Here is a 25,681-nt window from a genome sequence, read left to right on the forward strand (position 1 = left end):
CTAAAACCAGCTTGAATATCTGGAAATTCTCGGTTCACGTATTGCTGAAGCCTGGTTTGGAGAATTTTGAGCATTACTTTACTAGCGTGTGAGATGAGTGCAATTGTGCGGTAGTTTGAGCATTCTTTGGGATTGCCTTTCTCTACTTACCACTCCTCTAATCCCTTCCCCTTCCTTTGTACCCACAGTTCAGTTAAGTCGCTCAGTGGTGTCCAACTCTTTGCGATCCCGTGGACTGCAGCACGCCAGGCCTCCCTGTCCATCACCAACTCCTGGAGTTTTATTGAAAGTCATGTCCATTGAGTCAGGGATGCCATCCAACCATCTCAACCTCTGTTGGACCCTTCTCCTCCCGCCTTCAATCTTTCCCAGCATCAGGGTTTTTTCAAATGAGTCAGTTCTTCGCATGAGGTGGCCAAAGTATTGGAGTTTCAGCTTCAACATCAGTCCTTCCAATGAATACTCAGGACTGATTTTCTTTAGGATGGACTGATTGGATCTCCTTGCAGTCCAAGGGACTCTCAAGAGTCTTCTCCAACACCACAGTTCAAAAGCATCAATTCATCAGCACTCAGCTTTCTTTATAGTCCAACTCTCACATCCATACATGACTACTGGAAAAACCATCACTTTGACTAGATGGACCTTTGTTGGCAAAGTAATGTCTCTGCTTTTTAATATGTTGTCTAGGTTGGTCATAACTTTCCTTCCAAGGAGCAAGCATCTTTTAATTTCATGGCTGCAGTCACCATCTGCAGTGATTTTGGAGCCCCCCAAAATAAAGTCTGTCACTGTTTCCACTGTTTCCCCATCTATTTGCCATGAAGTGATGGGACCAGATTCCATGATCTTAGTTTTCTGAATGTTGAGTTTTAGGCAATTTTTTCACTCTCCTCTTTCACTTTCATCAAGAGGCTCTTTAGTTCTTCTTTGCTTTCTGCCATAAGGGTGGTATCTGAGGTTATTGATATTTTCCTGCATAGATAGATACCTGCATATCTGAGGTTATTGACATTGTCCCCAGCAGTCTTGATTCCAGCCTGTGCCTCACTGTACCCTCTTCCAACGAATTAACCGGATCATCAGCCCTGATCATCTGGCTTCCCTGGTGGCTCAGCAGTAAAGAAACTGCCTGCCAATGCAAGGGACCCAGGTTCGATCCCTGGGTCAGGAAAAACCCTGGAGAAGGAAATGGCAACCCACTCTAATATTCTTGTCTGGTAAATCCCATGGACAGAGGAGCCTTATGGTTATAGTCCAAGGGGTCGCAAAAGAGTGGGACATGACTCAGCGACTGAACAACAACCTAATCATCAGAAACTGAAAGTCATCCTAAACTCCACTGACCCTTCAAGACCTCTAATTTATATCACCCCAATGATTTTTCTCCTAAAAGTCTCTTTCCCTCACCTTCATTTCTTCCCCAAACCACTGACTGCTACTTTCTGATCTTTATCATCTCCTCCCTCAATTACTGTAATCACCTCTCAACTTTGCTGATTCATTAGCTATCCATTTCCCCAAATCCATTTTTTTCAATTCACCAGGGTTGTTTTCCCAAGGATTAAATTGAGCATGCCACGTTCCAGCTCAAAATGCTTCAAAGACTGCTTGCAGTTAAAGCCTTCCATCTACTTTTAGAGACCCTCCTAAAGTATACTAGAGAGAAAACTGTCTCTGCTTGGCTTCTGTCTCCAGTGCCTAGGAAGGATCTGGTACATAGTTGATTCTTGGAAAGTATTTGCTGAATGAAAAAATCCAACTCCTGCTGACTCTGAAACCTCATCACTTACCTTACAGCACCCCCACTTACTATGCTCCTGCTACCTTCACCATCTCCTGGAGTTTGCTCAAATTCATGTCCTTGAGTAGGTGATGCTATTGAAACATTTCATCCTCTGTCACCCTCTTTTCCTTTTGCCTTCAATCTTTACAGCATCAGGGTCTTTCCCAGTGAGTCAGCTCTTCCCATCAGATGGCCCAAGTACTGGAGCTTCAGCTTTAGCATAAGTTCTTCCAATGAATATTGAGGGTGGATTTCTTTTAGGATTGACTGGTTTGATCTCCTTGCAGTTCAAGGGACTCCCAAGAGTCTTCTCCAGCACCATAATTCAAAAGCATCAATTTTTTGACATTCAGCCTTCTCTGTGGTCCACCTCTCATATCCGTACATGACTACTGGTAAAACCATAGATTTGACTAGATGGACCTTTGTCCGCAAAGTGATGTCTCTGCTTTTAAATACTCTGTCTAGGTTTGTCATAGCTTTCATTTCAAGGAGCAAGTGTCTTTTAATTTCATGGCTGCAGCTACTGTCTACAGTGATTTTGGAGCCCAAAAAAAGAAAATCTGTCACTGTTTCCACCTTTTGCCCTTTTATTTGCCATGAAGTGATGGGACAAGATGCCACGATCTTAGTTTTTTGAATGTTGTTTTAAGCCAGCTTTTCCACTCTCTTCTTTTCACCCTCATCAAGAAGATCTTTAGTTCCTCTTCACTTTCTGCCATTAGAGTGATATCATCTGCATATCTAAGGTTGTTGACATTTCTCGCGCCAATCTTGATTCCAGCTTGGGATTCATCCAGCCTGGCATTTCACGTGATGTACTCTGCATGTAAGTTAAATAAGCAGGGTGACAACACACAGTCTTGTCATACTCCTTTCCCAATTTGGAACCAATTAGTTGTTTCATGTCTGGTTCTAACTGGTGTCCTTGACCTGCATACAAGTTTCTCAGGGGAGAGGTAAAGTGGTCAGGTACTCTCATTTCTGTAAGAATTTTCCACAGTTTGTTGTGATCCACACAGTCAAAGGCTTTAGTCAATGAAGCAGAAGTAGATGCTTTTCTGGAATTCCCTTGCCTTCTCTGTGATCCAATAGATGTTGGCAATTTTGATCTCTGCTTCCACTGCTTCTTCTAAACCTAGTTTTTACACCTGGAAGTTCTCGGTTCACATACTGCTGAATCCTAGCTTGATGGATTTTCAGCATAAGCTTACCAGCATGTGAAATGAGTACAACTGTACGGTGGCTTGAACATTCTTTGGCATTGCCCTTCTTTGGAATTGAAATGAAAACTGACCTTTTCCAGTCCTATGGCCACTGCTGAGTTTTCCAAATTTGCTGATATGTTGAGTGCAGCACTTTATCAGCATCATTGGATAGGGGAGGCTGTTGTGCTACAATCCACAGTGTTGCAAAGAGTCAGATAGGACTTAGCAACTGAACAAAAACAACAATCCTAGTCTTTGTAGTCCCAGCCTACTCCACCTTCCCTTTCTCTATGCTCCAATTTCTCCTTGTGGCTAAAATGACTTGTTCTCCTAACTGGTAAGCATATCTTTAAAAAAAAACTTTGCCCTTCTCTAACAGGGTTCTGCCCCCCTTGCAGCTCTACTCTGTCTAGTCTCTTGAGTTCCTGGTGTAACTGTCTTCTCTCCTACCACAGCATCTACAGCCAACTCTCTAGTACATTGCTACTCAAAACTGGCCAGTGGACTGGTGCTAATGTCCAAATGGTTTATTACCATTCTGGTTCGAGGTTAGTCCAGAAATCAAGTGCAAGTATTTGGAAATGTTTATGGCAGCTTGACACTTCAGTGACATTTAAGTATGTGATACTTGTTGAACAAGGTATAGACCAGTTTGGGTGTTGTTGAATTAATCTGGTGAGTCACATGTGGTGCAAACTGCATTTTATCATGTGCAACAGGACTACTTATTGTTCCATGATAGAGCCAAAACAAAGAACAATTCAATTGGTCTATCACCACAGATAATCTAAGGAGCACTGCTCTAATAATGTACTCAGGTATGCTCCCATCTCCCACCTTTTGGATGCTGTTGGCTGCCTGAGACAATGCAGATGTCCCATGAATCTAAGCAAATAAATAAATAAGGATGTGAATGATAAGAAGACCTCCTAAAAGACATGAGATCTGAGCTACTTCTTAATGATTGGCAGGAACTGAGCACTTTGGGGGTAACAAATGCACTGAATAAGAAGTGCAAATGAGAAAGAGCAAGAAAAGATGGTGTACAGGCAATGGGAAGCTTTCAAAAGGCAAAATATTATGCTGAAGCACAATGATATAAAAGAACTTAACCACACAGTTCTGCTGGAGCCCTATCCCCTAGACCCCTGCCCTCAAGAAGCGCCCTCACCCCAGAAGCACCCTCTCAGTACAGTGTGCAAGCCTTAGCAAAAGCAGAGGGGGCCTCTGAAGTACGTCTCTCAAACGAGTCTCGGGACCTGATGAAGGATGAATGTCAGGTGTGAGCCTTAAAGGTAGGGAGACCAGTTAGGATTTAACTGCAATCATCCCAATGAGAAATGCTGGAAGGCCTAAACAAGGACAGAGATGATCTGCTGACATGCCTCGGTGGTAGAAACAAAGCCAAGAAGAATTTGTGAGGCAACAGGAAGGACTTGGTGATTCGCCAGACAGGATACAGACATAGGGTAGTGTGAGTAAAGTTACTGGTTTGGTTGGGGTGACTATGTGCATGACAGTGTCACCAGAGGAGATAAGGAACACAGAAAGAGGAATAGGTTTAAGAGGCAGGGAATTAATAAATTCCAATGTGACAAGCCTGTGGGACATTCAGGTCAAGATGGCCACAGGCATTTGGGAGGAAGGTCAAGGCTGAAGATAGATACAGATTTGGGAAGCTTTCCTTCCCAGGTGGTGCTAATGGTAAAGAACCCACCTGCCAATGCAGGAGACGTAAGAAATGTGGGTTCAATCCCTGGGTTGGGAAGACCCTGGAGAAGGGCATAGCAATCCACTCCAGTATTCTTGCCTGGAGAATCCCCATGGACAGAGGATCTTGGTGAGCTACAGTGCATGGGGTCGCAAAGAGCTGGACACAACTGAAGTGACTTAGCACACAGCACATATGTCTAGATGGTGATTAAAATCAGTTATGGATGAATGAGAAAAATAGTGGAGAATACCATCATTTAACGGGTAGGCTGAGGGAAGAAATCTCACAAAGAAGATGAAAAAGGAAGAGTCAAAAAGGACAGCTTGTGAAGGCTAGAGAAGAGGAAAGAGATGCAAGACCAAGCTTTATCATTCTGGTAAAACCTTAAGAATATTTACAGTGGGAGGAAGAAACAGTAGAAAGAAACAGGGAGTGACAACCAAGGAATGTGTGGAGGAGAAATAGAAGGGATGGAGACAGAGGCCAGCATGATGTTGAGTCTGGCAGGTCATTCTCCAGGAAGGGCAAGAGAAAGGAGGACAGGTCATAGATGCATTAATGAGGGGGAAGGAAGCCTTCCTGGCACAAGTCTAAATTAGGGCCTTTCCTGTGTGCTCCAGTGACACCTGATTGCCTCACCATGTGCCACAGTTGCCTAATTCACCTGCTTACCTGCGGCACTGTACTGAAAACTCCAGGATGGACCGGACTGTTCTGATCCTGCCCACCACTCTATGCCCAATGCCCAGCACAACACCTGGCACTAACCATGCCCCAATTCAAAGCCTAGCTGACTGGGACTTCCTAGTGGTCCTTAACCACTGGATGCAGGGGACATGGGTTTGATCCCTGGTCTGGGAAGATTCCATGTGCTGCGGGACAACTAGGCCTGTACATCACCATTATTAAAGCCCGCACACCTAGAGCCCGTGCTCTGCAACAAGAGAAGCCACAGCAATGAGAAGCCTGCGCACCTCAAGGAAGAGTAGCCCCCCGTTTGTCGCAACTAGAGAAAGCCCATATGCATCAACGAAGACCCAACACAGTCAAAAATAAATAAACTGCCTAAAAAGTTCAGTTGACTAAATGGGGACCAAAAATTGAAAGATTCACCAACAAAAGCTTCAATTTTTCTCGCAAGGTAGGAGGTGAGGTTGATTAGTGAGATAAAATAGGGTTAGGGAGGAGGGTCTTGGGGGGTAGTGAAAGAAAGAGATTTTGTGGGGAGTAGAAAATGAAAACCGTTCAAGGACAAGTTGAAACCAGTGCTGCTCAATCTCAGTTGCATACCAGAATCACCCATAGGACATTAAGAGTGCCGGAGACCCACCCTGAAATTTCAGATTTAATTGGCCTAGACAGCACAGGTGTTGAGATTTTTCAAAAGTTCCAAGAAGATTCTGTTATGCAGCCAAGGTTGAGAGTCACTGAGTGAAAAGATTAAATAATGTTGGTCAGAGTATAACTGAGTCTGGAAACTATACATTAATAGATTATCAGTTTACCTTTTTACCCAGCTTTCTGCAATACTGTTCAGCTGCCTGGGTATATGTTCAGAAGAAGACTATGGGGTTAATTTGGAGTTACGGATTTGCCAGACAAACACAGAAGTAGAGAGCTGAAAGACTAAGGGAAAATGAAGGTCTTTCTGAGAGTAAAAGGGCTTCTCAGGTGGTGCTAGTGGTAAAGAACCCGTCTGCCAATTCAGGAGACATAAGAGATGCAGGTTCAATCCCTGAGCCATGAAGATCCCCTGGAGGAAGGTGTGGCAGCCCACTCCAGTATTCTTGCCTGGAGAATCCCAGGGACAAAGAAGCCTGGTGGGTTACAGTCTATAGGGTTCCAAAGAGTCAAACAAGACTGAAGCGACTTGGCACGCACACTAGGGGAAGAGGAAGGGGAGGAGAGAAATAAGTAAAGGAGGTTAAGAGGTTAACTTGCAGTTACAAAATAAATGAGTGACGGGTATGAAAGGTACTCTGTGGGGGAAATTGTCAGTAATTCTTTACATGATAATAGATAATAGATGGTAACTAGACTTATCACAGTGATCATTTTGAAATGTATGGAAGTATCAAATCACTATGCTGTACCAGGAACTAACATAGTGTTGCAGGTCAATTGTATTTCAAAAACAAAGTCATAGAAAAAGAGATCAGATTTGTGGTTACCAGAGGCAAGAGATGTAAGGAGAGGGTATTGGATAAAGGCAATCAAAGGTACAAACATCTGGCTATAAGATAGATAAGAACTAGGGATGTAACACAACATGATAAACATAGTTAACACTGCTGTATGTTATATATATAGGAAAGTTGTCACAAGAGTAAACCCTAAGAGTTCTCATCACAAGGTAAAACAATTTATTTTTTTAATTTTGTAACTATGAGATGATGGAGAACATTAAGAACTACTGATGCCGGAGTCCCACCCCCAAATTTCAGATTTGTTCTGCAAAGTTTACTAAAGTTCACTGAAAAGCTCCCTAAACCTACTGAGGTCATCATTTCAGGATGTATAAGTCAAATAATTATACTGTCAACTTATACAGAGTTTATGTACATCAATTGTATCTCAATAAAACTGGAAGGAAAAAATAAAGAAGGGGAGGTGTAAGAGAGCTGATAAACCAGAGACTACGGTTTGAAGGAGGGCTTTTAGAACTGATGTTTTTCTCAGCACATATCCAGGTTAAAAGTTCCAGAGATAGGCTATGAAAGCAGGCAGTTTCAGTGTGGTAGAGCTTATCTCAGTTGGGTCAGACAATGAACTTTTTTGAGAAGGCTACTCCTAAGTTGGCTTCTGAAAGGGTTCTGAAGTTTCCCAGAGCAACAGCTGATGGGGAGATGCCAAACAAGTCAGATGCCTAAGTCCAAAGCATGTGAGACTCAGGAGGGGAAGTGGTGGACAAAGTGGGTTAAGAACAGCAGAGACAGTAAAGCTGGAGGGGGAAGCATCCAAAAAAGGAGCACTGTGTTCTCTTCACACATGAAAATGGAAAAGGTAGTCTGCTTCCGATGTGGCAATGGCAAGACAGTGGAATTCTGGCCAGTCCATCCAAACACGGAGTAATTCAGAGTACAAAAAAAAATCCTCCATTCCTCTTACCCCTACATCAAATCCACCAGCAAATCCTGACAACACCCTTCTAAATAAATTCTGGAATCCAAGTCGCTTTTCATTTAATAGTGGTCCTCCCTTATCTGAATGACTGCAATAGTTTCTCAGCTGGTCTCCCTTATTTCACCTTTGTTCCTCTTCAATGTACTTAACACACTGAAGAAAAAAACAAAATGAAATGAAAACCCTCAAGTCACTTCTCTGCTTAAAATGCACCAACGTCTTCCTACCTCACTCACACTGAGTCAAAGTTCCTATAATGGCCTCCAAGGTCCGAAGTGGCCTTGACTACCTCTCTGACCTCTTCTTTTCTCACCTATTCTCTCACATGGAGGGCATCAGCCACAATGGGCTGCTGGTCCTTTCTTGAACACTCCAAGAACATCTGAAACCACTGTCCCAACAGTGTGGAACTCTCTTCTTGCAGATACTTGCCATGGCTATGCCTTCGCTTCTTTTGGAGCTCTGCTAAAATGTCACCTGCATCACCTACCCTGGACTACCGTCTTTGTTGCTTTATTTTTCCCTGTAGCACTTGTTATTATTATTTTTACATATTTGACCAATGTTCTATATTTATTTGTTATCTGATTCCCCCTCACTCCCTAATAACACTCTGGAATAGAAGCTCCTGAAAGTAAACAGGATCTTTTTCTGTTTTGTGTGTTGCTCCTTATCCAGCACCTGAGATGATATCTGGAGTATGTCAGACATGAAAGTATTTGTTGAATGGCTCGATGGATGAACTTTCTTATAACGGATATACAGGCATGGGATGGGGAAGAGCCATGACTCAGTTATTTTTGGCAGGTGATGGCATGAGGATATGATAGAGTTTTAACCCAGTGGAAGAGGGCTTCAAAGAATAAAAGACAGAGTGGAAGTGCAGTTAACAGGAGGAGGAGACAACAGAAAGGCTGGGATGCCTAGAAAGGCATTTCTCTTGTAGGCAGTAACCAAGAATCATGAGAGCAAGTGTGGGAAATCAACTGACCTCAAATACCTCATCTTTGAGACAAGCCAGAATTAGCAGTAACAGGTTCAGTCTAGTTGGGGATGGGAATAGAGTATGGTGTCTTATCAGGGAAAGGAGATGGTACCCAGAGTAGGTGGGTAGGTCATGTGGATTAACAACTCCTGGAGAGAACAAAAACTGTACTCGTCTTTTCCATTACAAATCAGAATATAGGAAAAGTATTATAACATACACCCACAAAATATACAGATAAGCCCATAAAAGGAAGAAAAACAAATGATCCTCAAAAAAACTGTGTATAAGAAAAGTAACCAACAGTAAGATTAAATTAAATCATTGCGCTTTCTATTTCTGGATTTTGTTGTTGTTCAGTCACTAAGTCGTCTCCAATTCTTTGCAACCCCAAGGACTGCAGCATGCCATGCTTTGCTGTCCTTCACCACCTCCCAGAATTGTTCAAACTCAGCAATACCACCCAAGCATCTCATTCTCTGTCATCCCCATACAATTCATTTATCCAGCCTAATCCAGGATTGCAGTGTTCCACAGAAATGAATATCAATATCCTCAGACATGCAGATGACACCACCCTTATGGCAGAGAGCAAAGAACTGAAGAGCCTTTTGATGAAAGTGAAAGAGGAGAGTGAAAAAGTTGGCTTAAAACTCAACATTCAGAAAACTAAGATCATGGCATCTGGTCCCATCACTTCATGGCAAATAGATGTGGAAACAGTGGCTGACTTTATTTTTGGGGGGCCCCAAAATCACTGCAGATGGTGACTGCAGCAATGAAATTAAAAGATGCTTGCTCCTTGGAAGGAAAGTGATGATGAACCTAGACAGCATATTAAAAAGCAGAGACATTACTTTGCCAACAAAGGTCCATCTAGTCAAAGTGATGGTTTTTCCAGTAGTCATGTATGGATGTGAGAGTTGGACTATAAAGAAACCTGAGCACCAAAGAATTGAGGCTTTTGAACTGTGGTGTTGGAGAAGACTCTTGAGAGTCCCTTGGACTGCAAGGAGATCCAACCAGTCCATCCTAAAGGAAATCAGTCCTGAATATTCACCAGAAGGACTGATGCTAAAGCTGAAACTCCAATATTTTGGCCACCTGATGGGAAGAAGTGACTCATTTGAAAAGACCCTGATGGTGGGAAAGATTGAAGGCGGGAGAAGGGTTCGACAGAGGATGAGATGGTTGGATGGCATCACCGACTCGATGGACATGAGTTTGAGTAAACTCCGGGAGTCAGTGACGGAGAGGGAAGCCTGGCGTGCTGCGGTTGATGGGGTCACAAAGAGCTGGACACGACTGAGTGACTGAACTGAACTGTTTATGACACTTTGGAGTGTACACCAGGCTCCTCTGACATGGGATTTTCCAGGCAAGAATATTGGAGTGGATTGCCATTTCCTTCTCCAGGGGATCTTCCCAACCCAGGAACTGAACCCGTGTCCCCTGTGTCTCCTGCATTGCAGGTGGACTCATTACTTGTGGCGCCATCAGGGAAGCTCAAAACAAAGATTAGCCAAACTTAAATGTGGCAAAAGTCATGAAGAAATGAAACATGACAGACTGATACCACTGGGTCAACAGAGGCAGAGGACAGCAACACTAGGAGTGGAGTCAGAAAGTTCTAGAACATATGAGAGGATCTGAGGGGCGAACAGTCCTGGAGGAGACAAAGGCAAGGGCAAAGGCCAGAGGCAGGGACAAACAGTATGTTGGAGTAATAGCAAGCAGAGCCAAGGAAGAGACTGATGCTAGATAACTCAGAGAAATGGGTACACGGGGTCTCGAGGCCTCAGTGAAAGAGTCAGGGTTTTTATTCTAGGTACAATGGGGAACCATCAAAGACTTTTTGTTGTTGTATGATTATTTTTAATTATAAATAATAAAATACACATAAAATTTACCAACTAACCATTTTTAAGGGCATTGTTCAGTGGTATTAAGTACATTCATATTGTTGAGCAACCATTACCTCCATCCATCTTTGGAACTCTTTACATCTTATAAAACTGAAACTCTCATCAGAGGCTTTTAAGCAAAGCAGTAACATGATCTGATTTATGTGTTTAAAAATTAACTTGCTTGCTTGGTAGAGAATTGATGGTAGGGAGGCAGCAGGATTAGGAGTTTATTGAAGCAGATGGATTCAGGATACACTTTGGGGACATACCTGACATGATGGACACTAAGTTGGATGTGAGCATGAGATACAGAAAGAAAGGAGGAGAGGGGTTCACTTCCAGATTTCTGCATCTCCAGTGTCTAACACACAGAAAATAGTCAAGGTTTATTTCGTAAACTAGTGAATATTGATTTAACACTTAAAGCAGAAGTCGTTTTTCCTAGAGAACCGGGAAAACAGAAATGAAAACTACCATGGATGAAGGTGATCTCTCTGTTCAGAGGCCTCCCTATTAGTGCTAACTGTGTCTTTGCAACTTGGATAAATTCCACACAGTTGGTTCATGTGGACATTATATGCTTAATTCTAACATTAACATTAAAAGCTAATCCTTGTACATGTTTATAAGTGAAACTTTATTAAGCATTTTACATATTTTATTTCATGTATCTCCTAAATCAATAGCCTTTGAGACTATGAGGCTTTGAAACTGTGGTGCTGTGTGCTACTGCTCTAGAAACAATAATGTATACATAAATTTCATGTTTTTGAGATAGTATGAACCCTCTAATGCCCATCCTTAGACTAATCTTAGGTCTAAAAAACCTGCTTTACTTAGGATGAGTTGTTACTGTAATCATTCTAAGAACCTAAACTTTATTAATTTAAGTCTTAATTTTGCAATAAGGAGCTCACGATCTGAGCCACTGTCAGCTCCAGGTCTTGTTTTTGCTGACTGTACAGAGCTTCTCCCTTGTCTGCTGCAAAGAATATAACCAATCTGATTTTGGTATTGACCATCTGGTGATGTCCATGTGTAAAGTCATCTCCTGTGTTTTTGGAAGAGAGTGTTTGCTATGACCAGTGCATTCTCTTGGCAAAACTCTATTAGCCTTTGCCCTGCTTCATTTTATCCTCCAAGGTCAAATGTGCCTAGTACTCCAGGCATCTCTTGACTTCCTACTTTTGCATTCCAATTCTCTATGAGGAAAAGGACATCTTTTTTGGTATTAGTTCTAGAAGGTCTTGTAGGTCTTCATAGAACCGTTCAACTTCAACTTCAGCTTCTTTAGCATTTGTGGTTGGGGCATAGACTTGAATTATTGTGATGTTGAATGGTTAAAAGGACAGAAACGGTGAGGATCTAACAGAAGCAAAAGATATTAAGAAGAGGCAAGAATACACAGAAGAACTGCACAAAAAAGGCCTTAATAACTGGGATAACCACAATGGTGTGGTCACTCACCTACAGCCAGACATCCTAGAGTGGGAAGTCAAGTGGGCCTAGGAAGCATTGCTCCGAACAAAGCTAGTAGAGGTAATGGAATTTCAGCTGAGCTATATAAAATCCTAAAAGATGATGCTGTTAAAGTGCTACACTCAATATGCTAGCAAATTGGAAAACTGAGCAGTGGCCAAAGGACTGGAAAAGGTCAGTTTTCATCCCAATCCCAGAGAAGGGCAATGCCAAAGAATGTTCAAATGTGGAAGTGTTAGCCACTCAGTTGTGTCTGACACAGGGACTGTAGCCTGCAACACAAGGACTGTAGCCCACCAGGCTCCTCTGTCCATGGGATTCTCCAGGCAAGGACACTGGAGTGGGTAGCCATCCCTTCTCCAGGGGATCTTCCTGACCCAAGGATTGAACCTGGGTCTCCTGCACTGCAGGCAGACTCTTTACCATCTGAGTCACCAGGGAAGTCTATGAGAATGTTCAAACTACCATACAACTGTGTTCATTTCACATGCTAGCAAGGCAAAGCTCAAAATCCTTCCAGCTAGGCTTCAGCAGTACATGAACGGAGAAATTTCACATGGACAAGCTGGATTTAGAAAGGGCAGAGGAACCAGAGGTCAAATTCTGTTTCATTGACTATGTGAAAGCCTTTGACGATGTGGATCACAACTAAGATTGCCATGAGAAAACCTTAGATATGCAGATGATACCAACCTAATGGCAGAAAGCAAATAGAAACTAAAGAGTCTCTTGATGAAGGTGAAAGAGGAGAGTGAAAAAGCTGGCTTAAACCGCAACAGTCAAAAAACTAAGATCATGGCATCCAGTCCCACCACTTCATGGCATATAAATGGGGAAACAATGGAAATAGTGACAGATTTTATTTTCTTGGGCTCCAAAATCACTGCAGATGGTGGCTGCAGCCATGAAATTAAAAGACAATTGCTCCTTGAAAGGAAAGCTATGGCAAACCTAGACAACATATTAAAAAGTCAAGACATCACTTTGCTGACAAAGGTCCGTATAGTCAAAGCTATGGTTTTTCCAGTAGCCATGTACAAATGTGAGAGTTGGACCATAAAGAAGTTGAGCATCAAAGAACTGATGCTTTTGAACTGTGGTCCTAGAGAATATTCTTGAAAGTCCCTTGGACTGCAAGGAGATCAAACCAGTCACTGTAAAGGAAACCAATCCTGAATATTCATTGGAAGGACTGATGCTGAAGCTCCAATACTTTGGCCATCTGATGGGACGAACTGACTCATTGGAAAAGACTCTGATGCTGGGGAAAATTGAAGGTGGGAGGAGAAGGGGACAACAGAGGATGAGATGGTTGGATGGCATCATGCAACTCAATGGACATGAGTTTGAACAAACTCAGGGAGATGGTGAAGGACAGGGAAACGCTGTGTGCTACAGTCCATGGGGCTGCAAAGAGTTGGACATGACTAAGCAACTGAACAATAAAACTTTATTAGCCTAACCCTGATGCCTCTGAAGAGGTGCTTCAGAGTTTACCTTCATTACTGTCCATAATAAATTAGTTACCAAGAGCCAATATTAATATATGGGACTTTCCTAGTGGTCTAGTTGTTAAGATTCTATGCTTCCACTGCTGGGGGCACAGGTTCAATCCCTGATCAGGGAACTAAGATGCCACATGCCACATGGCTGGGCCAAAATGAAATAATAAACAACTGAATAAACTGGGCCAATGAATAAACAACTGAATAAACTGGGCCAATGAACAAACAAACAATGAATAAACTGGGCCAAATGAATAAACAAATGAATAAACTGGGCCAATAAACAAAATGAATAAACTGGGCCAAAATGAAATAAACAGGGAAATAAGATGCCACACGCCACATGGCTGGGCCAAAATGAAATAATAATTAAAGAATATTTTTCCATCTTTATCAAAACTATTATTGAAAGCATTATATTTACATGAAGTGATTTAAGATCCTTTTTATAAGAACCTACTTGATAAATAAATTCCTCCTATAATTCATTTCTAGGGGAAAAAAATTACCTTAAAAATTGATCTTTTATGTGAAAAAAACCAAACCATTAGAGTTGTGGTAATACCATCTTACTCTTTCATCTACTCCCAGCTAGTAGTTAAAACTCAGTGTTCCATTTATCATAATTCTATCACCTAGATTTCCCCCTCCTGTGCTTGGATCTTAATATATTTATTGTGAGCATTTCAAGTATATTTTTTAATGTGGAATGCAAATTATATATTATCACGCACAAACTTTGTAACTGTCCTATTTCATAAGCATATTATCTGCTGTCCTCCATGACTCTTTACTAAAGGTGAAGAAATAGATTTTAAGGTCACACAGAATAAGTAGCAGGCTGTGTAATCGGAATATCTGCATTCTAGACCCAGGTCTGGGCTTCCCTGGTGGCTCAGATGGTAAAGAATCCGCCTGCAATGCTTAGAGACCTGGGTTTGATCCCTGGGTTGGGAAGATCCCCTGGAGGAGGGCATGGCAACCCACTGCAGTGTTCTTGCCTGGAAAACCCCCATGGACAGAGGAGCCTGGTGGGCTACAGTCCATGGGGTCAAAAAGAGTCAGACATGACCTGCCACCCACCCTGCAGTGACCTTAGCAGAAATCACCTAAATTTCTTGGGGTCTCAAATTTTTGTCTCTAAAATTGAGCTGAGATACACATCACTCAGGGTTACACTAAGAACTGAGATGATGTATGCAAAGAATTTCTTTCATGCCAAGTACAGGCAAAGAAGGACAAGGAGGAAAAACAGCAGCACATACTTGTTTGGTAGTAAGGAAACGGTTAACAACCCATCCTTGCTCTATCTCCTGATGAAACAGTGAAAGATTGTGGGTTGACAGATCTTTTAGGGGGTGCCGAGAAAAGCAGTGGGCACCAACTCTCCTCTGACCTCACCCCATCCAGCCCCACAGATGCTACTTCCATGAGATTCTCAGGCAGTCACCTAAAGGTGATGAACTATGACTAAGGACAGAGAATGAGTGTTAGGGGCTGTTAGATGAGCTAGCATGGGTTGGGCTGGATGGTTTAGCTGTGTTGGCTAAGATAATGTATTTTTCTTCTTTTCCATTTTCAGTCATGGTTCAGGGTTAGCTTCTATAATTCGTGGGCCTTAGAATGAGAAACATCGCATTGCTTTGATTTCCCACTCATCACACAGGGGAAACATAATCCTTGTCCTGGCCATGATGTACAGTAAAATCTACAGGACTAACTAATGTTGTTACTTACAGACAAGGATGGGTGGGGCAATTTAGGGGCTTTAAACTTTCTGTAGTGGGACTTCCCTGGCGGTGATTATGACTTTGCCTCCCAGTGCAGGGGGTGTGGGAATGATCCCAGGTTGCGAGCTAAGATCCCACACGCCTTTGGGTCAAAAAAAAAAAATCATAAAACAGAAGCAATATTATGACAAATTCAATAAAGAATTTTAAGATGGTCCACATCAAAAAAAATCTTAAAAAAACAGATTCAGTAGTGAAGTCATATTCAGAGTTAAGGTTAATGAAGACAAAATAATTAGCAAGTCAGAAAACCATTTAGACTCTAATCAGGAGAACTCGTTTCTAGTCCCCACATTTTTGTTTTATTTCCTAATTAAAAACAATGTTTTAAAAATTGAAGTATAGTTGATTTATACTGTTGCATTAGTTTCAGGTGTACGGCAAAGTGAATTAGTCATACATATACATATATCTACTCATTTTAAAATTCTTTTCCCACATAGGTCATTACATACTATTGAGTTGAGTTCCCTGTGCTATACATAGAAAGGTCCTTATCAGTTATCTATTTTATATATAGTAGTGTGTATATGTCAATCCCTATCTCCCAGTTTATACCTTCCCACTCTTCCTCCTGGTAACCATGTTTTTTTTATATATGTGACTCTGATCCCCACATTTTAAATAGGCTTATGGCCTTAACTGGACTTCCCTGGTGTCTCTGAAGGTAAAGAATCTGCCTGCAATGCAGGAGACCCAGGTTCAATCCCTGGGTCGGGAAGATCCCTTGGAGGAAGAAATGACAACCCATCCCAGTATTCCTGCCTGGAGAATTCCAGGACAGAGGAGCCTGGCGGGCTACAGTCCCTGGGATCACAAAGAGTTGGAGATGACTGAGTGACTAACACACACACAGCCTTGGCCAAATGAGCTGTCCTTGCTGGGCCTCGGTTGTCTCATCCGTAAAAGAAGTTGATCTAAAGGACCTCTAAGGTCCTTTCCAAGTGTAAAACACTCTAACGTGTCTTTTAAAACACATGCACATGTCCCAACGAAGTTTTTACTTCTGTGCCCCTTGGATAGATAAGTCTGAGGAGTATCCCAGTGGGAGGGAGGCCTCGGCGCCCACAGTAGTAGTACCATCTTCATTAGCACTCTTTGTACTGGCTGCCTCCCTTCCCCTGTGCCTGCTATTACTGCCTAGGACCACCTCTCAAATAAACTGCTTCCAAAAGGAAAAAAAAATCTATATTACAAATTCAGATTAAGAGTACTTACATTATAAAGTGGTAAGAGCATGGGCATGTGGGCATTGGAGCACAGACTGAACTGGGTCTGATTTCCAACGCTGTCTCTAACCACATGACCTTGGACAAGTCACTCAACTTCTATATGCATCAGTTTTCTTGTCTATACAATAGAAACACTACCATCCTCCTAGCAGTGCTTCTGTGAAGATTAAATAAGATAAGGCACATTAGAATTTAGCAAAGTGCCTGGCATACAGCAAGTGTTCAATAAATGCTATTATCATAAAGTGTATTTTTATTTTTCACATTTTATGTTTGGTCTTCTTCACTAACCTGTTATAATGTTTCAGAAAATAATTATCATACCACTATAACAAACATTTGAATCTGGAATAAATTATACCTTGCCTAATTCAACTTACCAACTTAGTAACACTAAGAAATTGATCAAGTTTAACTGATTCTAGCTAATGCTAGCCTTTGTATTTTTGCTTTCAATCTTTATGGAAGTTATTTAAGAGAGGTAGGAACCAGCTCTAGGTGCTATGTATTGGTTCACATTATTAAAATAAGCTTAAAAAAATAAAATAAAATAAGCTTAAATATTATATGGATACTAAAGGCCTAATTTAAAATAAGAAGTAGAGTTGAATATGTACCATTAGTATGGTATGCTAAGCAAAGGAAAAAAAATCTACATGTACTCTGCTTTTTACAATCTAAATGGCAAAGTTTCACTTGTCTTTATTAATGAGGTGCATAAAATACCTAGAGGCAGAGGTTCTGACAACCTACTATGAAACAGCATAAATGATTACAGTCTAACAGTTGTAATTTAAAAAAAAAATACTGCTGCAATCTTGACTGGTTCTGGTTGGTTAATAAAAAAAAAATTGTTGGAAGAATCAACAAATTATATACATACCATAAACATGTACTTTACCTTAAGACATATTAATAAGCACTAATTTCCCAGTTTTCCAAAGTAGTTTTAAGATTTCCCTTGAGGAAGAATTCCTGTCCAATATTTTTCTCACATAAACCATAGTCAAAATTTATTTTCTACAATTCTCACTTATAGTGTTCTATATGGACTGAAAACTAAAAAACAAAAAGAAAACAAACAGAAGAAATTGCAAAGCAAGCTTAGGATATTATCTTTCAAGCTTTCAAAATTTTCTCTCCAATTCTTTACAGTTCTCCTGCCTACTTTTTAAGTCACTCGCTTTAAAGGAAACTTTCCAAAGAATATAACATTCTCTTCCCAGGAATTCTCTTTCCTTTTGTACTTTTATAGATTTCCAAAGAATATAACTTTCCAAACTTTCCAAAGAATATAACATTCTCTTTCCAGGAATTCTCTTTCCTTTTGTACTTTTATAGATTTATACACATTTAAACTACCTAATCACAATAACAAGCATAACTGACACCAATAGGCTTGCAATAAAGACAGTCACTGACCCAGTCGAGGAGCAGGGAACAGGCTGCTAGAAGCCCATATTCATCATATCTGGGCAGCATTTGGTCTGTTTTATGGAGAAATGAACATGGGCTCGTAGGGTCAACCAGTTAGATGTCAAGAGGATTATCTTTACATTAGGATGTGTGCATGCTAAGTCGCTTCAGTCGTGTCTGACTCTGTGACGCTATGGACTGTAGCCCACCAGGCTCCTCTGTCCATGGGATTCTGCAGGCAGGAATAATGGAGGGGGTTGCCATGCCCTCCTCCACGGGACCTTCCTGACCCAGGGATTGAATTCCCGTCTCTTATGTCTCCTGCATTGGCAGGCAGGCTCTTTACCACTATTGCCACCTTGGAAGCCCCATATTAGGATGAATCATATGTAACTGACAATATCCAAATGTTTTTTCCTAGAGAAATGTCAACTGAATATGTTCAACCTAATATATTTCTATTTTTTAATTGCAAAAATATTGACTATACTTAATGTTGAATATTATATCTATTACCCCCTTTCTCCTCCCTTTGGACAATGAATAGTGGTCCTGACGCTTCACTTTTTAAATTCCACACTTCCTCAGCAATAAGTTATTCTATAAGCAGTCACTTGACTTTGGTTTCCTAAGAATGTGACTTCTATCTTCTTTCTTTCTTCAGGTTAAAGTCTCACTTGTTAGAATTTCAAAGAAATTTTTCAAAGGCTGAAGGTATAAGAATGTGCCTTGTAGCAAATCTCAGGATAAAAGCAGAGGGCCTAATGTGTGAGGTCAGCATTAGTTTGTTAGCTTCTCAGACATACATCTTTGGGCTTGCAGGATCCAGCACAGCACTGTCTGCCTAGAGAAGGCAGGAAATAATAAGAAGAGGATTGGGCAGAAAAGCCCTGGACAGACTAAGGATAAAACCCCATGAGATACAAGCAGCCTTTCCTTCTGATCTGTCCATGTTACACCATGTAACTATAATAAGCAAACAAATACATCATAAATGTGCTATTAAGACAAAAATCCCACAATTTGGGATGGAAAGGAAGGAGACAAAGAGGGGCTGTATTTAGATGAGGGACAACTTGCCAAACTCTCTTTTTCTAGTTCTCATATTTCTACCACTGATCCTAGAAGTCTAAAATCAGGTTTATCTTTATGGTTGTCCTTCAGAATTAAGTATTAGTTGCTCAGTCCTGCATGACCCTTTATAATCCTGTGGACTATAGCCAGGCAGGCTCCTCTGTTCATGGGATTCTCCAGGCAAGAATACTGAGTGGGTTGCCATTCCCTTTTCCAGAGGATCTTCCCGACCCAGGGATCAAATTAAGGTCTCCGGCATTGCAGGCAGATTTTTCACCATTTTAGCTACTTGGGACCTCACAAAACTAGTGTTGGATATCAGAACCCTAGTGTCTTAAGAGACACCCTCTAAATTATCAACCCTCAAAGTTAGTATACTAAGGCGGAAGAGCCTGAATGTTGTAACTATACTTGGGTTTAAATCCTGGCTGCACACTTGTAACCTGGACCCTTGCTGAGCACACTTTCTGCTTCTTCACCCGAGCACCTTTCTTCACTTTTCTGTACCCACGTGCGCTGTGAGGATTCTGGTGCAGACCTTGCTGTCTTCAGACAATTTGTGAGAAAAATGCACAGAAAGTGCCTGACTGCAACTATTGACTGATACCTAAAAGATGCTCCTTTCCCCCTCGTAATCGTTAGCAAGAGCGTGCATTCTATAAACATTTGCCACAAGCTCATTTTCTATTCCCAAATCGCTGTGTACACTGAGCATAATCAAGATATCTCATGTAAACAGTGAAGGGAGCTGTCCTTTCCAGGGTCAGATCAAGAAAAGAGATAAAGCTCCACAGGCGAGGGAGAGGTTCCAGAATGATGAAGTTGCAAGTGCAGAGGCGTGCTTTTGAAATACAAATCTGAACAGGTCCCTTCCCTTCTTAAAGGGCTCCAAAGACCCCCTCCCCAACATTGCCTGTAGGGTAAAATCCAAAATCTTTACTAGATGAAATGCAGCCCTCAATAAGCTAAGCATGCCTAGCAACCTATAACACCCTGCTCTGCAGTGATTTTTAGTGTTTCCAGTTCTCTGAATGCACCACAGCCCGAATTTGACTTCCAGCCCTCAGACCATTTCTCTGCTTCCAGTATTCCTTCTTTCGGCTCAGGAGGACAGTTTGGCCTGCCTTCCCCTTTCCCCACGCTCTGTCTGTGTTAATCACAGTTTTTCACACTGTACTGTATTTACCTCCCTTGAACCCACACAGACCTGGATGAGCTTCAGCATCCTGCCAACCACTTTGCCTGAGGCAAGCCTGACACTCAGATGTTTATTGAATTTGAACTTCTGAAATTTCCAAATTTTGGCTGAGTTTGACTCTATAATTAATATTGGAGGAAACAAAGGAGCTGGGCTGCTGGTGGTCAAGGCCTGTGGCTGCTGCTCCAAGTGGATGCAGATTTGTCTTTAACATGGCAGTGTTACAAGTTATATATTATATGATAACTTAGTTCATCTGAATAATGGAAATATCTATCTCTTTGGACATATTTATCACCAACAAAAAGGATAATTTTACTTGGCAAGGCAATAACATGTGCTTTTGATATATCTAAATCAGTTCAATTCAGTCACTCAGTTGTGTCTGACTCTGTGATTCCATGGACTGCAGCACACCAGGCTTCCCTGTCCATCATTAACTCCCAGAGCTTGCTCAAACTCATGTCCATTGAGTTGGTGATGCCATCCAACCATCTCATCCTCTGTCAGCCCCTTCTCCTATCTAAATCAATTAAGAGTAATTAAAAATCTCAATTTTTTAAAAAAAAAGACTGATCCTATAAAGTGCTTGAGTGTTCAGCTTTTTATAATGTAAGTAGTCCAAATTAGCAGAGAAGGCAAATGGCACCCCACTCCAGTACTCTTGCCTGGAAAATCCCATGGATGGAGGAGCCTGGTAGACTGCGGTCCATGGGGTCGCAGAGAGTCGGACATGACTGAGCAACTTCACTTTCACTTTTCACTTTCACACAATGGAGAAGGAAATGGCAACCCACTCCAGTGTTCTTGCCTGGAGAATCCCAGGGACGGGGGCGCTGCCGTCTATGGGATCACACAGAGTCGGACATGACTGAAGTGACATAGCAGCAGCAGCAGCAGCAGTCCAAATTGGATGAGTCCAATTTGTGTTTATGGGATGCTTCTTTCTCTATTTTATGATGTATTTTATTGAAATTCAAGATTAGCTCTCAATTTAACATACTACTATATATCAGTTCAGTTGCTCAGTTGTGTCTGACTCTTTGCGACCCCATGAACGGCAGTACGCCAGGCCTCCCTGTCCATCACCAACTCCTGGAGTTTACCCAACTATATATACAAAGGCTCCAAAATTCTTTCATATTCTAAAGCTGATGTTTGCACATGTAGTACACCAAGAAGAATAAACAATTAAACAAATTAGAAAAAGTCTTATTTCTTCAACTCAAATAGTAATTATCTGAAGACAGAGGCTTTCTTTTACATACATTCCATTGCCTAGCATAAAGAAACAAATCCCAATTTGTACAATGACATATCTGCAAAGGTAAGCATTACTGCAATGTGAGTTGTTTATAATTATTGCTAATACACCTATCCAACAACAGAGGATTAGTTAAGGAAATCATATTACAATTATTGGAATAAATGCAAATAATAGGAGTTTTAGAAATTATATGAAAAATGCTTACTATATATTGCAAGGAAATATAAAATATTAAAACTCTATATGTAGTATGATAGAGGTGTATTTAAAAAAATGAGAAAGACAAAGGTAAAATGGCAAAATGTTTACTGTGGTAGAATCATGTGCGGGAAAACTCTCTTCTTGGCTCCCCAATCTCACCACTTTGACACCTTCCAGTTTTCTTTTCCCCTCACCTCAGACCTCCCCAAGCACAGCCAGTTCTTCAACAATGCCTTTCAGGATCAATCCAGACCCACATCACCCTACAGAGAGGTTTTGAGAAAAGACTCCCATTTAGCCTGTCTTCAGTCTCATCCAAATATCATATCTACTGTCAGAATAAGACAGTTATTCTACTTCTAAATTATCTACTGTGGTAATCTCTTCATTTACGTTTTCTGCATTTTTATGTATGTGTTATCTTTGTCAGTAAAATTGGGGTTTTCATGTAACTCACTGTGGTTTCATATCTTGTTTTGCTAGGATAAGATTAGGATTCATGATTCTCTGTTGATATGGTCCTTATTCATTACACTTCTAAGTGGAATGTTTAGCCAGGATAGGCGGGTTTCTGTCTGCAGCAATGTAGCTGACAGAGGCCAACTCCTCTTCTGCATCGTCTGCCAGCTCCCGCATGTTTACCAAAACAAACTCCTTAACATCTTCTAAAACCCAGCTTAAAATTTTTTAAATTTTCTATCATCATCCAACCCACCCAATATATGCTACCTTAATTCATCTTGCATCATATTCTGCAAATATTTATCAAGCAGATCCTAGTTGCAAGGCTTGAAAAGTTAGCTTTACTTTGTTTACAGTCTTTCTATGGACCATGACTATTGATGAAAGAAGCTAACCAACAATAAAAAATGACATAAGTGATAAACAAATGTTCAGCAGTGGGGAAGAGGGAGACTGGTAAAGAGAAGGGAACAGAAGTGAGAATGAGGAAGGCTAGAAGGAAGAGACAAGGTAAAAGCTGAACAGAAGAGGTTTCATGATTGGGAAAAGTGTGATATGAGACACGACCTCTGAGTTTTGCACTTGGGTGACTATGATAAAGGGGAGGGAAGCCAACATAACTGGTGTTAACTAGAAATGCTTTGGGGCAAAGCAAGACAAATCCAAATGAAATACAGTAAATCCCCTACATACGACCAAGTTCTATTCTAAGAGTGTGTTTGTAAGCCCAACAGAGTTAGTACTATATTGTAATAGGTTTGTAATGCTTCTCACACAAATAATTCATAAAAAACAAACACAAAAAATAAAGAAAATGTGTACAGTTGTACAGCAGCTGGCATCAAGTGAAGAGGCAAGGAGAGGCACTGACTGGAGGGGGGAGGAGAGATGGGAGATGATAGAACTGAAGGGTCATCAGCAAAAGGAAATGGAGAGCAAGCTGCTGTTTCAGTCACACCTGACATTGATGGTGCAGACTGTGGTTTCTTGCTGGAACCAGATGCCCACGTGCACCTTTGAAAGCTCACAATCGGGAAGGTTCTTCACATGAGGGGGACTTGCTGCGTTACAATATGCATTGATAGATGCTACATGAAAACTGAATAAGATCCATGGACACCACAGAATTTAGGTGAGTAAGCAGCAGTGATAACCTAAGTAATGAAATGCTATGAAAAGGAAACCTAAATGAGTGCAAAGTTACACAAAAAGGAAAAAAGGAACCAGAGAATGAGAGCCTGGCCAGTGAAGCAAGAAACAGCACAAGGACTTCAAGAAAGTCAGGGAGGAAAGAAAGGAACTAACTCTAGGTGAGTGGGTACCCACAGTGGTTGTTACCAGCCTCAGCCCTGGACCAGAGCACCTGAGTTGGAACCTCAGTTGGAATCTCCTCCTGCTACTTGTGTGCCTTTGGGCAAGTTCCTGTGTCTCAGTTCTCTTATCTGAAAAAGGATCATGTTTTCATTTATTTACTCCATAGGGCTGCTGCAAGAATTAACAGATTTGATACAAGTTCTTAGAACAAACAGTGCCAGGCCAAGAAGCATTCAATACATGTCTGCCACTGGGGGTGGAGGGAATTTTTTTTTTTTTTTAATCCTCAGTGACCTAGAGGGGAACAATTTCAAGCCAGCAGTAGAAACAAAAACTACAAAGTAAGGGAATTAACAGTCAAGTGATGGGCAAGAAGACTGGGGACAATCAAAAGCATGATGACTCTTTCAAGGCAGTAAAACAGTAAGAGCAAGAAAAAGTAACCTGAGAATATAGGGTTAAGTGAAAAAGCTTTTCGAGGGAATAGATCGTAAGAGGAAAAAGGCTTGGTCGCCAAAACTATCCTTCAGTCGTGGTGGGACTTGTTTTCCCCAAGCTGGACAGGGGTAGAGACCAGATCCTTCCTATCCCAGCCTTCCCCAGGGAGCTCTAAAGAACGCTCCCTTGGCATCCGGTAAGTTTGAATCAGCGCTGGTTGATTAGGGGGGAAGGCCCATTTTCTAGCCAACGATACCTCGGAAGATGAAACAACAGGCTTTCCGATTTCCATCTCCGGCACGACCTGTTCTACCGCTCTGTACTCATCCCTCTCCTCAGCCAGCAGCCGCTGCCGGGACAGGATGCAGTTCAGGCAGCCAGAAAGGCAGCGCCCGCTGCAACAGCAACGCCCCCGAGTTCATTCTGGCCTCGAGGACACAAAAGCACCCCAGAGGGGAAAGAAGCAGAAAGAAAGGGGCTCGGGCAGGCGGGGTAGGGGTAGGCTGTGGCGAGCAAGGCCAGATCCCGGAGCTGGGAAAATGACCTCGGCGGTCAAGGTCGAGGAGGTCCCTCTTCCTCCCCGTCCCAGCAGCAAGCACCTTGGTCCTCCCGCCTGGAACAGCGGGGCCCGGTCCCCCGGGAAAGCTCGGGGAGGGCTCAAAACCCAGGGACGGCGAGGACCACCGTCCCTGTGGGATGCTGGGGGCTGGGAGGCTGGGGGGCTCCCAGGGAGGGCGCAGGTGAGCTCCGCGGCCCCGCCCGCTGGCGGAAAGGTCTTTGACCCTGGGCACTCGCCGGCGCCGCGGCCACAACTTCCGAAGCGCCCCCCAGAGTCCAGATAGGGCCTGGCCGGGCTCCTGAGTCTTCCGGACCCGGATCCCACTCCTCGCGCGCCGCGCCCAAGTTCCTTCCACTAGGCTGCCCTCGATCCCCCGGTGTCGGGGTCCTCTTCCTCTCCTCCCCCCATCTTTCCTCCTCTGCGCCCCGGAAAAGTTAGGCCCCGGCCCCCCGGCTGGGAGCCCTGCACTCACCCCGCGAGGAGCGGAGCCGAAGCGCCCGGGCGCTCGAGCAGAGGGCGGCGGCGGGCGGCGGCGCGAACGCGGAGCTCCTCACAGCGTCCCCTGCTGCCCTGGCCGCCGACGAAGCTGGAAAAGGGGCGGAGGCGGCCGGGGTGTCACCTGCCCGCTCTCCCACCCTGCCGCGTGACGCCGCGCAGCGCCGCCCCCTGCCCGCCCTCCGCGGCCGCCAGGTACCCGCGAGGGGGCGCGGGGAGGAGCCGCCCGCTGGGAAGGACCCGCTGCGAGGTGCGCGCGGCCTCGGGCGCCCCTCCTCCGCCTGGCTCCGCGCGCCGCCGCTCGCGTCGCGGCTGGGACCGGGGACCCAGGGCTGCTCAGGAAGATCGGTTCTGGCCTCTGGACTAATTACATTTCTTTCTGATCACAGATGTCATCACCTGAGGTCATCTCGAGGCTTAAAATAATAAAGGCTTAAATAATGTGAAAACTGTTGTCAAGCATGACTCAGGATTAAGTTGCAGAAAAATCTGAAATGAGGAAAAGCTGGCTGAGGATGAGGCTGGCGG

At 42.7% G+C, this 25,681-nt stretch overlaps 1 protein-coding gene across 1 annotated transcript in view; it reads right to left on the bottom strand.

Moving 5' to 3' along the window:
- ELOVL7 (ELOVL fatty acid elongase 7) overlaps nt 1-25,382 on the bottom strand; it is a 75,378-nt gene extending 49,996 nt beyond the window's left edge. Inside the window, exon 1 of the mRNA XM_020907849.2 lies at nt 25,131-25,382. The gene's annotated coding sequence lies outside the window, so the exon portion shown is untranslated. The remainder of the gene's footprint in view (nt 1-25,130) is intronic.
- Nucleotides 25,383-25,681: the final 299 nt, after the last annotated feature.

Source organism: Odocoileus virginianus, chromosome 14, assembly GCF_023699985.2.
Source record: "Odocoileus virginianus isolate 20LAN1187 ecotype Illinois chromosome 14, Ovbor_1.2, whole genome shotgun sequence".
Classification (NCBI taxonomy): domain Eukaryota; kingdom Metazoa; phylum Chordata; class Mammalia; order Artiodactyla; family Cervidae; genus Odocoileus; species Odocoileus virginianus.